The following is a 17,387-nucleotide window of genomic DNA, read 5'->3' as shown; positions in this document are numbered from 1 at the left end:
ATTTTTAAACAATTTCCTAATATTGCTATACTTCTATATTTTTAAGACGCTCACTAAAAACTATTGGATCTAATTTAGAGGAAGATACTAGTGCAATTAAGATAGAGATATTATGTCACAATGAGTTAATATTGATACGAGATAAATACACGTACATATGATGAAAGTGAAATATATATATATATATATATATATATATATATATATATATATATATATATATATATATATATATATATATATATATATATATATATATATATATATATACAAATACTGAGTGCAAACAGCTAACATAATGATTCACGCAAGTGCACACATAAAAACACCTTCAAAGAGTTTTTGAATTGTGTAGTTGTCCTCCTTAAAATGCCTCTACACGTCCACATATATTGGTTAGGTCTGTATTGGTAATTTAAATTAATGAATTGGATCCGCGGGTTACACCAACCATCGTCTAACTCCAAGCACCAGCAACCTATACCGACTCATACTCATAATCGAGAAATAGAATATATCACATATGTTTCTAGGTGGAGAAACTGACATTTAACCAGAAGTATGTACATCACTGTGACGAATGATATATTGAGGTCATGACATATACATTTTACTGCGATGATCCTCTGGCTTTGGTTCATTGCGGTTAGAGGGAAATTGATGACGGTGCATCTGTAAATCATCTCTAAATTTTACATATACTTTTTAGTCAAATTCAAACATGCTAAATACGAAGTGAACATTTAAGAACAATGCAAATCGTTCAAAACTCTTGTAAAATCAGAGGATATAAAAAATCAATTCATACATTGGCATGCATGAATTCATTCATTGGTATAATATATATTTAAAGTGTTATGTTATATATAAAACTGCTTTTTTATACGACTCTGGTGATCTTGACATATGTGAGTGCGAATTTATACATTTTAGGCAATGAAAATATATGGTAAGTATATTTTTATATTCAGCATCGCCTCCTTTCCTTTATCTCTTTGATGATAATAATTTTCACAACGTATCTTTCCGATTTTTGGGCGTTTTGATTTAAACAAGCACCAGAGAGGGTGACCAGACCTTTTGCTGAAACGTCATGTTTGAAAAATAATGCATCCTACGAAAATGGAAAAAAAAGGCAAATAGCGCCAATCCGAAGCCTCTAACTTACCAAGAGTTTCTCTAATTGTGTTCGTTTTATTTTGGTATTAATTTTTGTCGTTAGTGTTTTTAAAACGTATTTGCGTTTTGTTTACCCACCTAACATTCTACTGAGGTCGCACCCTCTCTGCTGCTATAATTAAATCATTATTATATCAATAATGATACCGGTTACGGAGGCGTAAACAGCTAGATTAGCTAGACAAAGATTAGATGCAATCAAAATGTTTTTGCGTGTCATGATTCTTTAGACAATATCTTCAAGCACGTCATGAATCACAAGTTGAATATCCAGAAGGTGCATACAAATGTTTTTAACCTGTTACAAATGTAACTGAAAAAGTTGCAGAAGCTACTGAAAGTCTTCTTCCAGCAGTAAAGCAAACTGCAGAGCAATCTGAAAAGATAATAAGAAGAACTAAACAAACAAAAAAGATTTTAAGAGATCTTCAAACTGAAATAGCTGCTGCTCAATCTTCCGCATGGAGAAAGAAATCCTTGAAGGTATTGGCGAAGTTAGTACTAATAAAGACGATGTAAAAAAAAAAAGATCTTGCACATGAACCTAAATTAGAAAAGAAAATGTTCATTTGATTAATGCGTTTAAAGAAGGTTTTATCTAAGAACTTGCAAAGTTAAAGAGAAATAATTTTCTCTTGCTGCAGCTGATAGTCATTTTCGAAAGTCTGAAATTTTAAAACCTAAGTATCTTAAAATAAATAATGGTAGTTATTTTAAATGGCTATATCGTGTGTATTATTATAAACCCCAGGTTAGAAGTAATGATGAATTATATAATACATACATTTACGACTTACAAATTTTTTAATTTGGAGCCAGAAATTCAACAACATCAACACCAATCTCCCCAAAAAGAACCTTCTTATCAACTTCCTCCACCACCAGCAAATAGAACGACAAAAACAACTACGATCTCTTCAACAACAATAACCAGAACTAATTATTGTTAGAAATAAATTTACGTCTAGAGGTATTAAGCTTATCACAAATTTGCCATGTGAAAAAGTAGTACATTATGCGACACGGGGACATCGGCAAATAGGAAAATATGTAAAACCTAATTATTTTATTCATTGGAATAATGACGATTATTGGATTAAGGATGTATATTTTATATATAGTAATAGACCTGCATAAGATGGTGACACGTACTATAGTGATTTTAAACGTGATGTAGAACTAAAGAAGAGACAGGAAGTAGAATATTTTCATGACCTTTTTATCTCAGGCGCTACTGGTTACGGTTACTCAACCACGCCAGGAGGAAGTGGTCTAGGAACTTGTCCTGACAGTGTTCTTGCCGATGTTGACCGACTAAAAATTCTGATCGGAGGACAACATTCTCCAGAAATTATTAATGAAATATCTGATATGTGTCGATGGTTGTTTACAGGCGGTGTTATGGATGATAAAATTAGTCACTCTCGTATTAGTGAACTTGCTGATGATTATCACAGCGACTGAAATAATTAATTGATCAGCATGCAATTTAAAAATTATTATACATAACACTCAACGTGAACCTGTAATTGTTAGGGCTATAAGTTCACGATTACCAGCTTACAAAGCGAATTACGGAGATGGACTTGGTGATGTCTTTATGTGTTTATTCAAAAGGATGGCTCCAAAAGCAATACCGATTACAATACAATTAGGGATGAAAACTACTGAAACTATTCGCGATAAAGGTATTGGTCCTGTCGGTAATGTTGCCGGTAAAGCATTTTCATCGATCAAAGAAAGATTAGCTCTATTAGTAGGAAGATAACCACCACCAGTACAAATTACCCACTACTAAAATTATGACTGCAAACATCAGTAAAATAATACATCAAGCTGCAAATCAAAACTAACAGAGTTGGATTGGGTAACCACCATCAGATAAAGAAAAAGAAAACATATAACGGTATGTTTAATAGCAGGAAGTGTTCTTCGTGTTAAAAGATAATATTATAATAAAATGTTCAAGCGTATACCCGATCCAGCTTTTGATATGGACGCACCAATTCTGAAAGACGAAACGATACGTGAATAACAATATTACTCTTATGACGCAAGACAACCAAATCTTGCGTTGCCGAATCGAATTTCAAGTTCAAGATACAAGCATATAGTTTTACCTGCTGAAGATAGGCCTAGTTTTGTTAACAAAGGTATTGTTGCAATTTTTAATAGAGCTAAATACAAGATTGATTGTTATTTGTCCGGATAAATACGGTATTTTAAAGACGAGTAATATCAAATATAATGACATATATGGTAGACTTCTCGGCGCTACTGAGGATAACACTCAACTATCACTGACGGTGGTTGAATCAGAGAATAAAATATATCAATCTCAACTATTAGACATGAAATTGCAAAACGTGTTGTTAATAGTTTACAATCTACCGTTGATAAAATGACAGGTAAACTCAACATGAATCGAAATAAAATAGTTATTTTAAAAGATCCAACATCTGGTGAAGATGCCTCAACAAAAAATATGTAGACAATAACTATAATACAGTATATACCAAATTAACCACGTTGCGAGCAGAGTATAACGTTCATGTAAATAGATTTTCAAATATTCAAAGAAATATTCGAAAACTTAATGAAATTATATTAAAACAGCTCTGTCAAACATTGAAACAATTAATAAACGATCAGATGATATCAGAGATCCTAAATCATTTTCAGAGTTAATCACGATAGCCCAGAGTAACATCGATGATATTAGAAAAAAAATGGAAGATGCTATAAGTGGAACTGCTGATATCACTAAAACAAGTAATCTGATTAAAATTCTCCACAAACATACTATCAACGTGGTATATACAGTTACGTCTGACCAAGCATTGTGGTCACCACTGATTAAAACCATTAAATGTCGCGCTGAGGTTACCGGGATATGCAGGTACTCAGTACTTGGTATTGTAACATTTATAATATCTACCACAATTTCACGTCGTTATACACTGACCCCCAAACATGGCAAACAAAACTAAAAAAATCTCGTTGACCAATATACCATAAAAGTAAAATAATACCGCAGACTTGTAGTTGTCGTTGACATAATTGCTTATTGCTGGAACTGGCTTAGTATTATCAACAATAACACCATCGCTTGTGATGGCACCAGCAGTTGTAACAAATTGTGTTTCACCTGCGGCAACAATTGCCGGTATTCTTAATATTATTGCAAGATAATATGCACTTGCACCAAAACAAAATTGCATGATTACATACAGCGACGTTAGCATTCTCTTAGTGATGGAAATAATATCAGATTTTGACTTCACGGAGATGATTAAAATCTATAAGGAAGTAATGATTTCGATAGCATCCACGCCTTATTTAGAAAATTATTGAAGGTGAAAACCTTAGCGATCCTCTAATTAATTTTTACTATTGTTTGATAAATTTTCATCTCTCTGTATTTTTTTACCACAACATTACGCACTGAACTGTGCTTCTCCTCTAATTCCAACACCACACGTCCTAAACACCCTCTCCGTACACTTTGTAAATGGTATACGCAGAATTCATTTACACAAGATTTTTCACAAGGAGTTATAAAACCTATGATAAGCCAGCTTCAATGATCTTTGTTTGAATCATGTTCTATATATATATATATATATATATATATATATATATATATATATATATATATATATATATATATATATATATATATATATATATATATATATATATATATATATATATATATATATATATATAAATTTAAATATATATTTGTCTTAATTATAATATGAACGAGATACTATCCATGATTCAAATTAAGGCTTCTAAAAATACATTTCATCTTGATAGATAACCCCCGACTTATCAATGCGAGCTCTGTTTGATCCGACTAATAAAATTTGATTAATACTATTCAAGACGCCAAGTAAGAATTTAGCACGGATGGTGCATCTCACGTGCGATCAACGTTCAAAATCGCAACACTGATGGTGGTCGCTGCTACAATGAACGATTATTAATTATCTCGATAACCAATTGTTTCAGAGTAAAGTTTGTAGTATTAGCATAAACAAACAATACTTGGATTATCAGCTACAAACGTGAACCTGTCCTTTATAATGAAACAAATGTCGTATTAAGTAGAAATTCCAAGCCAGGAATGTTGACTGCTATTGTCAAACCGTATTATTATAGAGCGTTTACTGTAACCGCGGTTATTTATGGAATTTATCCGATAAATGATAAACCCAGCTTCAATAATCTAAAACCGATGAAATTTTAAAAAATAAATTCTGTAGCCGAAGGAGAAATGGAAAAGTTTATAAACGCGAAACGTGGAAATGGTTTAAGGGAAAAAAGACGTAAAAATAGACGAGTGGGGAGAAATAGTTGAAGATACCGGAGCATCTGTGAAAGACGTCCCTGAGCCAGGAAAGAAATTACAATTCCCGATAATCTTTTGTATAAATCGAAAGAATCCTCGATTGAAACAATTTAGCATAATGCGCATGCGTGGACTAGTGCAGTAACAATATTTCCACGAAATCAAACAGTTAAATTTTATCAAGGATATATATTTGATTTTATTAACGAAATATGTGAGAATGATTCTGTATCGGTGTGACTGTTTCAAAGTTCAGATAATGGAAACTTTGTGCAGTTTGTACGGCCTAATGGAGATGTTTATCGTACAAAATCTCTCCGTGAAGAAATGAAAATTCTTGCGTTGAAATATACCATGACGGTGATGAACAATACCTGACTAATTGTTTTACTGAATACGCAATGCAATTCATTCATCACAAGGATTAACCATCTCTGACATCAAGTTTTGGATCGTCGATGATCGTATCGAATGGTTGAACTTGGTTTATGTTGCAGTGTCTCGAGTCAGAACATTATCACTGCTGCAGAGAATTGTCATAGACTTCACAGAAACTACTGGCAATAGAGATGTTATTGACAATGTTATATTAAGACAAAATTAGTTATAAACAATGTGACGAAAAAATAAGAGCGACTTTGATCTTTATGCTGAAGTTATCATGACATTGAAACAACAGCAAAATAATCATTGATCGAGCTGGAATACACTACTGTTGTAACAATATTCAAAAAATAATCCAAGACAATTTACTGTAGGAAAAAGACAATAGTAATTTTGGTCATACACGCGAAAATGTAATGCACACCTGTCTTGAGTGTAAACGACGTCGATGTGCAGGTTTACAAAATTGACTGCAAGGTTAATTGTGTCATCAGGAATTACTTGTATTTGCTCGCGAAAACATCCACGTTGAGGAGCAGTTGACTCTAATATGTAGATTGCAGGTTTACCCGTGGTTCTTACCACGCTAGAAATTGAATGGGTTTTAGTACTCGAAATAGGACCAGTCGCTCTTTTTTACCACCTTGAAACTCACCGGGTTCATATAAAATCTTACAGTCATATGGTCTAATACTGGTTCTTTTGAAATTGATGTCGTTGTATTGGTATGTGTTTTTCTTTTTTTGTAATCGCATTAACGTGTTTCATGGCAGTTGTTTGAGTAATTTCATTATTTAACACATTTATCACACTTGATAATATTGCAACCCAATCGCGAGTTTTTATATCTTTCTAAATTATTTCCTTTGCAAGTAACCACTCAGCAATTGTTCGATTAAATAGTTCACAAATTGCCTGGTCACAATGAATTGCAGTATGTCCTCTTCTGTTTTGACATTATGTTATTTTGATGAAATGCCCTTAGAAATTTCTTGCCAGGATCAACATGCAATAAATGTGGCCATCGTAAGATTCTCATTTATAAATTCGTTCAAAAGCATAAGAAAATTCAGTAACTGTTTTAGTTGCTAACGGCTCCGCTTCCTTAAATATACTTGCAACGTCAACGACAGTTAATGCGTGTGTGTATGCTAATTGATGTCTTCCAAATGTAATAGTATCATGTGAAAATAAAACATATGCTTGATGAACTTCATTAGGAAAGCTGACATCAAAATGTGCATCTGGAATTTTGTTGGTGGTGTTATAAAATTTTACCCTATTGCCTGTTGTGCTAACCATTTTGCAGCAACATAACGTATAACTTTTACTTCATCATCGAGTTTACTAATCGCTGCGCTACCCCCCCCCCCCATCCTCTTCTGCTATACTAAATCGATTCCATTTTTGTAATAATCGTTTGATTAATTACCGACTCCGAAAAATAATTTACCTTTCATCGCAGGTCTTACCAACCAATTAGCTAATCATTCTCTGAATGATTTAAGTTATATGTAATTTATCTAAGAAATTAATTTCATATCTGCAATATGTTGTTGAAGATCTTTACTTTTATAAACTACATCATGAATATGACATACTTTATCAATTGCGATTTTTAGATATTCACCAGGTCTTGGTTGATCTCGCTCTTCAAGTCGGATATCAAGTCAGGTTCCAGGACCACAATAATTATATCCAGGAAAATGCTTTTTCTCCTGGATATTTAGCCTATGGAGTTCCTGGTACTTTTCGAAATGAAATAGCGATATCACCACCAGTGTTATTATCATAAATATTGTTTATTTATTTGTACCACCTTTTAAACATTTTACAGTAAAAGCACACATTTTTATCATTGTTGTTAATCAGCTTGTGGATGTAAATGCACTACATCGAACATAATATATATTTATATTATTTATGTTATTTCTACGAGATGGAAGTCATTGATTTCTCACCGACACGAAAACAAGAGCCAATAAAACATATTTCGGTATTACCGAATTATATCAGAATCATAATAATAGGTCTATCTGGGTCTGGTAATACGCAATTATTACTTAATTTGATAATGCGATGGCTCAAATGGGATAAGGTATATGTTGTGGCTCCGTCAACTGATGGTCATAGATGTTACGATGGATGTACTTAAAGATTTTAATGAAAATGCAAAATTGCTGACTCGACGAAGATGGTAATGATATTATTGATTTTAACACCGATATTGATGAAGCCTCATCTGTAGATGACCTCGAAGGATTTATTAATACTTTAGCAGTATATGATGATTTAATGTTAGATAAACAAAGAAATCTCCAAGAATATTTTCTCAATGCACATATAAACATATTGATGTGATTTATGTTACGCAGCGATATACACAAATAATTAAAGTGGTCATAGATAACTAATATTGTAGTTGTGTTTAATGCAATTGATACACATACGTGAGAAACATTCATCAAACATGGTGTAGTGGAGCTATGGACATGATTAGATTTAAAACCTTTTTCTAAAAAAGACACAAATTACTCCGCACGGATTTATAACAATAAAGTTATACGATCCAAGAACCAGATATCGATAAAACATTCTGTTGATACAATAATGATTTCATTATAGCAGCAGAGAGGGTGCGATCTTAATGAAACGTACGGTGGGTAAACAAAACGCACATAATTTTTAACAACAAAAATAAAATAACAAAATAAACTAACCCAATTAGTGAAACTCTCGGTAAATTAGAGGCTTCGGTTTAGCGTTATTGACCATATTTTTTCATTTTCAAAGGAAGCATTATTTTTCTAACATTACGTTTCAGCAAAAGGCCTGTTAACCCCCTCAGATGCTAAACAGAAACCTGGATTATTTATTCAGTTTATTCAAGTAGAATGTTTGACACAAACACAAAATGTGATCTCTTGTTGTTTTGACATACTTTATTAATTTTGGAAAATAGGTTACAGTATGCTTGTATACTTGTTGCGATGTTTGTTTGAAATGTGCTTTTTACTTCAAAAAGTGAGACCGACTGAATTCGTAATCGTTGATTAGCCATGCCCATTGGTCATGCAAATGAACTAACATAGCGTCGCTGTAATAAGATCTGACAGAGCGTCGTCACTTATACAATCTTATATATAAAGACCCAACTTTGTCTGTATGTGTGTCACGCATATCCAGTCACGCATGATGGGGGTTCGACACACGCGGCAGCATCCCGATTGTTTTTTGAATTTTTATGTTCAATTTTACCTTGCCACCTTCTCATCCCAATTCTCTTTTGGAATGATGCTTTCCGAAAATCTGATATTATCCATTAATGTTGTTTGACGCCATGGCAATATTTTGCGGTTTCGTTAAGTGTGCGATTTACCTGCGCAAACGATATTGTTGATGTATTTAAATACTGTGGAAACATACATGCATCAATTATTTTCCACAGCCTTTTTGCTTTGCTTCTGATGGAGGAGGCATAATATTGTTCACCCGAATTTAATATCATATGCATACGATTTAAACGGAGTACATAAGGAACGAATGCTTACCTAGATATTTACAATCGTATAGACACAGTACGTCCGTTAAGTATCTATGTAACCTTTTCAATCTTGCTTCAGGGCAGCGGAGAAGTGCAGACAAGAGCCTTCATATTTCTAAGTAACTGGTAGGAGAGAAAGAAAAATTTCAATGTCAGCTATTTACAATTAGACGCTTGTAATCATGTACTTAAACATTAGACATTGTACATTTTGTTAAAAGAACTAGCCATTCTTATTGTAAAGAGAAGGAAACTATTTTTTGAGATATTTGCACCTTTCAACCCATACATGTCATCTTCGAAGGTTTAGATTATGTATTTCTATTGGCATAAAAAGACACATGTAATACATTTTACTATGGAATGGAATTATATAAGTTCAACGTCTGTTGTAGTTAATCATGGACCACCCCAGCCCCGCCACTCGGAAGATCATAAGAAGGGGATGTAACCCTAATATACACGTTGATAGGTGTGGTATATATTTTTCAAGTCCTATTGAAAGCATAGACGTCCAAGATCCACAAGTGTTTTGTTTCCTTTTTGTATAATTACCATCAGAATAATGTTTGACTTCGCGATATATTCTCGTTCCGAACAGAATATCCGTTAACGTCGGTAACAATAGCGAGAACATTGTTATCTGAATCATAACCCATTGTCATGCATACTGCAGAGAAAACATGAAATATAAAGCTCTTTGAACACTCCTTAAAATATGAGTTGATCGGAATTGGTATTATTTTTACCAGTACAAAACCTTAACCTAATGAATCTCCTTCTAAGAAAGAATTAAACATATAAAACAGTTGTTTACCAAAACGGTCACTGATTGTGTAATAAGGCCAGCGAAAAGATATAATATCATTTATTAATTGTTTACGTCGAAAATGAAAAATAAATAGAACTGAACTCTTTCATGGATAACATCAAATTCAATAAACAAAATTACATTACAATAGCATTAACGGAACAAAAATATTGAATATAACAGATTAACAATTAATTTAAATATACGTAACAATTAACTTCAAATAACAGGATCATATAAATTACTTACAGATTGGGTTTTGTACGAGTTTGACCCAAAACATCAACTGTTTATCAAATAATTGATATACATAAACACATCTCAATACAGTTGTTTTCAAAAAGAATCATTTTTATAGCTATCTGAAAAGCTTTTTGAAGAACCGAGGGCAAGGAAACCTAAATCCATCAAACACAAATAATAATCTGTTGCATAATATTAATATTCAGTGTTCCCTTTTGAAAAATCTGTCCAGAAATAGAAACAGGAATGCCCCAAATCTAGAGGTTTCTAACTGATTGACAATCGGAAGAAACGTATATTCAACTTAAGTGGATACTCTGAGGAATTAAGATATATAAGCCTATGTTAATGGAGGTAGTAAAGCTGGTTTTAATAAATAAGATATCAAATTCAAACTGGTAAAATGTTAATTGAATTGAAAAAGAACTGGAGATCGTCGTGTTTCAACCATGAGTATAAAGTCTTTTTGCGTGTAAACAATTTGGCTGACTATTTAGCCCACATATAGGTCTTGCAACTTTGGGTAAGTCCTAATAATTCATAAATAACACAAAAATTGAACGGTTCAAATATCAGATAAAACATTCACGATATTTCAGTATCAGTAAATGAATCAAAAAGGGAACATATACAGGTGGAGATAGTCATGAAGAGATGTGATTTCATATATGCTTATCTACATGCATACCTTCATATAACAGACACACTTAAAAATATAAATAGTCATAATCGTTTTGTAAGTAATCGAAACCATATAATCAATTTCTCGCTTGGCTCGCAATTTAATTAAAGTACTCCTATTGGAAAAGTATTTCTCAACCTTTCAGTCATTAGTGCAGTACTGGCACTATAAGTTACATTCAATTCCTAGATCTTTATTATGACAAATGTCGAAGAAAGCAACGACATCAACAGGTTCAAATGATGTTACAACATCCGCGGATATGTGTTCAATACGAAATATATAAATGTCACAGTAACTAACGTCGCAAGAGAATTAGCTGTGTGGGATTCTTGAAATTGTCTAGAATTTATATCCGAAGTCTTTTCATTCTCATCCTGCCGAAGTGTATCCGTAACATTCACAAAGAAAACGGGACCACACAAACAAATGTAACGTGCAGAAAATAGGCAAACTATAATGCTGGTGAAGTAGCTGATTGGTCAACAGGTTAGTCGGCGTTCTTAACAATGACTTTGATCACAATTTTCATATTTTAGTTTCTTCAGTTTGGTTTTGTTTCGCCAACTTGATCAACTGTTTGCTTATCATGACACCCACACATAACAACCTGTTTTCCATAATGTTTAAAGCTACATTTGGTCTATAAGCATAGAAACATTTTTAGTAATCATTACATAAACCTTTTTCGATTGTTCGAAACTAGTCTATTCTATACCGACCATTCGTGCGATGCATAAGCACCTGCTCATTAAATACATAAATGGTCATCGTGGGCATTTATGCTGATTTTTCCCATGCAAGAAAAAGAGGGTCGTGTGCACACAATGCATGGAACGCAAACATAAGTGATAGCTGTTAATTTCCTGAATTGTTTGGATATTGGATACCAGCTTATTCCAAATTGGTGAAAATTATTGCATCTCTGTGATTGTTATACTTCGAACATATTTCTAAATGGATTTGTTTGACAGAACTAGAATAGCATATTTCTCGGAAAGAAATGTTCTAAATGTTTTTATAGATTTCTTAACTTTTTTTCTGTCTGTGCATATGAATTGTTCAATCCAATGTTTGCCAAATTAATTGTACACATTAATGTTCTAAATGTTAATTTTATGCACATAGTGTCGTTCGGTGTAATTAAAAATCAAAGAATAATATGGCAATGCAGTGTACCATGTGAATCTAGAGTTACACATCCTGAATAATTGTCCAATCGATGTATTGTAATAAATATGGAGTATACGCATTTGGTTATAGCGCCCCTTTGTAAGGAATTCTTAGATTTGTGTGATTACTTGTGTGATTAATGAAATTCGGCGCAATCGAAATATTTCTAGTCCTAATAATCAGCCAGTGATTAAGAGCAAACGTCACGGAGTGAAGTGTTGGTAAGTTTCCATGATACCATGGTTAACAAGTAGTGAATTCAGGCCAAAACCGAATGAATGTCCCTGAAGTAAGATAGTTCATATTAAAATCAAGTGGTGTACATTGGTGGTGTGACTGAAATGGCAGTATATACGGTAGGAAACCGGTAAATTAAGCAAGGGAATAAATAAGAAGGGACTTGGCAGATACCGTTTATGTCGCCATGTCGGCAAATATGGTGCAGTTATTATGTGCCTGGAAAGCATACTTTGACTGGCCTAAAGTGGCGGAGTTAAAATAGTTCCCATTGTTGAGGGATACTCATATATTTTCTAAGCCGTGAACGGATGGTGGTAAGGGAACAATATGAAGATAAAACATGCAGATGTGCGGTTGATATATATTTGGCAGGTTGTTTTATCTGTGGTTTGCATTAATTAGAGGAAAATTTAGGTATATAATGGACACGTCGGGCTTTCTAATTTACAACTGAAGTTGTATGGAAGTCTTTGGAAAGTTGGGATAAACGTATGACTTCTAGCGAGAATCGCGCAACGGTTTAACAACCGCTCGGTCAAGTAAATACCCGTGTGCGTGTAACAGTATTTTTAAATAGGTAACTAGAAAGGAAAAAAGCAAAATCAAAAGGTATTGTTTTACTTCTTTTGATGCACCGGTGGGCAAAATAGGACAACTGCATGTGCTGTTAAAGATGGTAAATAGAGTAATATGTACATTTAAAAATTAGAAATCGTCTTGAAAATAAAATATTATCAACAGATTGTATGCGCATATACTGATTGTAATGCACTAGTATAACGAGCTACGTGGCTGTGTTAATATGTATTGTGACAAGAATTGATCATATACTCTTTTCGTTCATTGCGATATCGTTTGCATGTTTTCTTCGAAGCCTTGTTTTCATTTGTGCAAGAAAATCTGGGAAAATTGCAATGAACTATCTACATGTCAACTGGAAAAAACGTAACTGATTTATTTATAACCGTGACAACGGTAATCCTTTGAATGAAAATCGTTTTCTTTCGTAATGTTTCATAGCACGTTGCAAAATAAGGAAGATATCAAATAACGGTTTGAATTTGATTTTATAACCGTTCTTATTTTGAAACCTTATTTAAAAAACACAAAATTAAAAAATATTGTTTTCATCGCTTAACACTACGTATATTGAATTGTAGGTTTGTTGTCCATCAAAGAATATCGATACTACAGTCGACTGCAAACATGTTCATACTACGAAATTCAGACTTGAAAATATATACAGGAGAACAAGTCACAATAGAGCACGAACTTGTAATGAGGATAATATATGTTGGAATGAACAGTGCAAACAAATATAAATGTGGTATTTCAGTCTTATTTTGATATATTTGAAGCACACTAAGAAAAAAATAGAAAATGAAGTGACTAAATAATTACATATTAAAGTATTACAACGTAAACAAACATTAGAAGGATCCAACATTTTTGAACATACAGTTAAAGCATACTGACTTACATAATTTACATAGATACTGCTATTAACCTCAACTTCTAAGTAATTAGACAGAAACTGATTTTCTCAGCACAGGAATTCTATTTAAGAAGGACGCAATGTATAGAATAAGCAAATTACATTGTAACACTCTTACACGATTTACCAATGAGAGTATTGCTCACATATCCAGTCTGTGAATTGCCTAAACTGGCATAGAATATTACTTTTATGTACGCTAAATATGTCAATTACACAATAACAAAATACAGGCTTTCATGTGTAAAGTAGAAACTGCCTAGCATATATAAATATGTCTGATTTATTTCGCTGGAACTGTCTTTATTATTTTCAAAACATGTATAGCATTAGTTCGCACCTACATGTGAGTGCAGATGGCGTAAGGATTACCGCCTAGTGGCACAATAATGAATTTATAAATCATTAAATATCTCTTATACTGTGACCAGCATTTGTGTCTATAACTTAGGTCAGAATAGGCTATATTATTTTCAAACGGAAATAGTTTAAACTCGAGACCGAAATTTGTTTGTCCCTCTTGGTATGTTTATTACATATTTCGCGTGCTTTATTTTCAATGTCAAAGTGTCTAAAGTAAAGTAGACATGATACATACAGCCGATAAAACTGTTTTGTCGCGAAACTGCATCCTTATGATTACTTGTTTATGATTTCCCTCTCGGTACTTATGTGTATGTGATTTGTGATTCATAGCCAACTGTAAGTAATTCCTCTTCTTTACCACCATCGTGGTATTCAAATTCATTTGTATAGACTCAAGTAACAACTTTATCTGATAATATATATTATTATGCAAAGAAAAAATATTTTGTAACATCAAATATACGAGTTCTGGTACTACTAGCTATTTAATAAATGTTGCTGACGTCATAAAAACCAAGTTTGAGATAGGCTTACAAAATAAAACTATTCTAACAGTTCAATCAAGTGACTGCAGCATCAGGTATTCATTCTCGTTTACAACAATCACAGATTGTGTAGGACTGCCCACACTTATATGGATAGCGATATGTACATTCCAAAGGAAACATTAGAGTTTGAAATAACTGAAGATATTAAAATAAATCATATATTATGCCTTGAGTTTGTTTCTTCTTAAGGTGTTTAATGATTCTGGGGTCAGTACGCACAAGGTCAACATGACATATATTGAAGATATGAAATAGATTTCGCAGATTAGATTGAGTTATGTTGCTTCTCCATTGTCTAATTGTTTGGTGATTTAAAAATAATACAAAGTATCAATCTCTTTCTTTCTGATTCTTAATATATTTCATCTAACAAACCAAAGATAGATTTACATCAGCATAATGATAATATTTTCCATATGTTTGGGATTATTAAAAATAATTTACGTTGTTCTTGTTCAATTTTGATTCTCGGTACAGCAATTGTCACAAACGATATTGCGTGCTGTAGATATGTAAACTGTTTCGGTGGTTTGTGCCGGTGTCTGACAGGTTGTTGAAAAATTGATTTTAATTTTTAGTTTACATTATTTTTCTATCGTAAATGTTCTGACAAACCTGCATCATGTTCAACTGTGTAGGTATGTATTTTCTTGTAGGATCATTTTCCAACTGCATTCACAAAAACTGTATTTCTTGGTGGATCAGAAGGTTATAACAATCTACTGATTCATCGTGTCTTATTTTTCATGTTGGCTTTTAGTTAAGGAGTAATGTACTTAGACCATGTTTGTAGTATACTCATAATGCAACGTGTTGGTCTTTTTCACTAATGATAACTATTGCCATTACTAAATCATAAAGAATGTACTTTTCGTGAAAATTCATGATTGTTTCAAAGCTTTAAGGGCATTAATTTGTTACAATTTAGCTTAAGAGCACATGAATTTATATTGGTAGCACATGGATGGCCAATATCGCATATCGTACTTATAAGTAATCAAAAGGTAGCAATATTTTAAATCACATCTAAAAGAGACACAGACTCGAGCTAGCACATGGGACAGGCGTATGCGACAAATCGTGTACAAACACTTGTATTTGCATTTTGTTCTTAAAATTTCTATTGAAATTATAAAAAACATCATCTCCGGATCATCACAAGAGCAGTGTTTGCTTAATGAATTTTCATTTTAGCGTCGTTTCGTCCTCCACTGCCTTATGATTTATAAAGTTAGCAATTTCTGCCACCTAGATTGTCATTTAAGGACACACGGTACTAATTATCCGGAAGAACTGTTAACCAGTCTAGAAATGGGTGAAGAAATAATAGAGTATTTACGGGTTTGGTGGTCCATAATTGGTTAATAATGAAAATTAAAATTTTAGTAAAAATATCTTTTGATAGCTTATCCTATATGTAATTTTGAAACAATTATAGACAAATTTCTACTGATGCAATTTTAGTCGTTTTACAGGCTTTGACTCAGGAGTACTCAATAATGAAAGTAGCACCTGATTCATTTGGTGCAGAATCAATAACATGTGTTTCATGCACATGTATGTAAACAAAATACCACGGCTCATACGATATTCTCCACACATAAGCTTGCACCAAGGTTAGATGTGCATAGATAATTATAGGTCTCATCATCAGCACCCAGAAATTTTAAGTTATTGAATTTTGAATATGATGGTGTTTCCATATGTTTACTATTGGAGTTGAATTAGTATTGTGTGTCCTATATGCGACCTATACTATAATAAGAGCTTGTTATATCCATGGTTACCATGTTCATCCAGAGTATCATTTTGGTGGGTTTTGCATATGACAATCATAATGGAGTCTTTTTTTTACATTGTTTGCATGTGATTTTGGAGAAAAAATCTATACAAAAGACAGATGGGGATGGTTTTATACACTGGACAGTGGCATTAGATAGCTCAGGCCATGGGGAAAAGAGTATAGTATGGCCTGATGGTAGAATTTCATAGGATGGTACCCACAGAATGGCCTATATGGTTAAATACCACTGAACACATACAACAATTCCCCAAAAGGGGGTGGACGGAAGATTTTATATGTAAGCCTCTTATGTCACAATCACTTATGTATCAATGCTGATCATTTAACTTTAGAGACACATTCAGCAGATCAAAGAAGAGAACATTGGAAAAATCAAGGACTGTGCACAAAACTGCACATGCTGCATTGCTTCAACCTATACATTGCATTATTATATGTCGAGTAACATTGAATATCAATTATATCTGTCTTTTTTCTTATCATAGAATTAAACTCCTTGACACCTATTCTATGTTCAGCATGTTTCTCATATTGGTACATTAAATTTGTTGGCAAACAGTA

The sequence above is a fragment of the Sinohyriopsis cumingii genome, chromosome 3, assembly GCF_028554795.1.
Source record: "Sinohyriopsis cumingii isolate HCF-2022 chromosome 3, ASM2855479v2, whole genome shotgun sequence".
Lineage (NCBI taxonomy): Eukaryota > Metazoa > Mollusca > Bivalvia > Unionida > Unionidae > Sinohyriopsis > Sinohyriopsis cumingii.
The sequence above is the reverse complement of the archived record's forward strand: the minus strand, read 5'-3'. Positions refer to the sequence as shown.